At 35.0% G+C, this 1,596-nt stretch overlaps 1 protein-coding gene across 6 annotated transcripts in view; it reads left to right on the top strand.

Annotated features, from left to right (window-relative positions):
- The window catches only part of dipk2aa (divergent protein kinase domain 2Aa), a 36,927-nt gene extending 36,915 nt beyond the window's left edge, over positions 1–12 (top strand). For all 6 annotated transcript variants that reach the window (XM_067363076.1, XM_067363074.1, XM_067363078.1 and 3 more), the window contains one exon: positions 1–12. This exon is cut by the window's left edge and continues 2,018 nt beyond it. The gene's annotated coding sequence lies outside the window, so the exon portion shown is untranslated.
- The last annotated feature ends 1,584 nt before the right edge of the window (positions 13–1,596 follow it).

Genomic DNA, 1,596 nt, shown 5'->3' with positions numbered 1-1,596 from the left:
GGAAAAGTCTGGTCGTACTGTGCCTTTCATTCAAAAGTTGTATTTTCGACTGGATAAGAAATTGAAAAGTATATTAAAGTTTATCTATACTTACCTGTTCTGATTTATTTTCTTTATTGAATCAGCAGTATGGAATCGATTGTGAGGTTTGACAATAGCAAAAATTCAATTTAAGGTGGCATCATTTGGATTCCTGTGTGTGTGGTTCAGGTAAATGAAAAGATGGCAATATCTGAAATCTTTGTCATTGTGGGGACAATTTTTGGTCCCCATGTGGAAAATAGGATATAAATCATACTAGCCTAAGTGATGTTTTTTGAAAATATAATAATGCAGATATTTTCTGTTTGGTAGGGTTAGGGGGTAGCATACAGTTTGTACATCATAAAAATCATTGTCTATGAAATATCCCCATAAAACATGGAAACTCAATATGTGTGTGTGTGTGTGTGAATCTGTGTCTGAGGACCTCCATATGGTTTCAACTGGAATGAAGCCAACACCCGTATCCTGAGCAGGAGCCACAGAGAGGTGTGAGAAGACTAGACAAACTGAACAGAACATGAATCCTTTTTCAGTTTACTCCTTCAGCTTCAACAGAATGTGAATTGCTTAAGGATAACCTGTTTAAGAATTAAGAAGTTTAAGAATTTTTTTTTTTGGTAAAGCATTACTTTTTTGGCCAATAAACTGTAAATAAATATGTGTTTGCTGTACTGGTTGACCGCAGAAGTCATTAATATCATGGCCTGAAGCTGGAGTCGAGGCTTGCCCTCCTTTGAGCACGTTCTGGTGATGAATGGAGTGACTCTGGGCTAAAGTTAAACACATTCACCCATGGCATCTAAATATAGATTTCTTCCTCTGGTTGCAAAACTCATGGCAAGGATTAGAGAATACAGAGTCAGCACCACTCTGACAGTTCTCGGAATCTAGTGAAGAGGGAAAAATTGAGGGTTAAAAAAAGCCATGCAATACCCCAGATAGTCGTAAACCATTCGTATTATTGACCTGTTTCATACACTAAACAAGAAAGTTTCAGGCTTACTTAAGGGTTCAGGAAAATGGAAAAAGTACATGAGCACCAGTGTCAGAAATGTTTTTTGTTTGTTTGTTTTTTTATTAGAAACTAAGACGTAGGCTATTTAATAAACTGAGCGTATTCATCAGTCAATATGAAACGCGACTTGGCCATTATAATTAATGATCGGAAGAACGTGTATCGACCACTGTTATTGTAAAATATGCACGTATGTCCATTTAAACTCAATTTTGGTCAAATGTGGATTATATCATTACACTGGTAAGAATATGGTTACATGTAAAGATGCCGTACCAAGTATGACAACGCTACATTCAACTGCTTTTGAAATACAGTGTTTTTTTCACTTCCTGAAAAGTAACCATTTTGGACATACGTGAGTTTCATCGGGCATAATATATATATAATATATGAAGAGTTTCGTTGCAAAACATTTTTTTTAACATTTGCCAAAACATGTTTATTATTATGTTATCATGTTATTATTTTGTTTTATGGTGCTACTTAGCTGTATTTTTTAAGTTATGAAGGTTTAAATCAAAACAAACCAACTG

The sequence above is a fragment of the Chanodichthys erythropterus genome, chromosome 16, assembly GCF_024489055.1.
Source record: "Chanodichthys erythropterus isolate Z2021 chromosome 16, ASM2448905v1, whole genome shotgun sequence".
Classification (NCBI taxonomy): domain Eukaryota; kingdom Metazoa; phylum Chordata; class Actinopteri; order Cypriniformes; family Xenocyprididae; genus Chanodichthys; species Chanodichthys erythropterus.
This window is presented reverse-complemented; position numbering and strand designations above follow the sequence as displayed.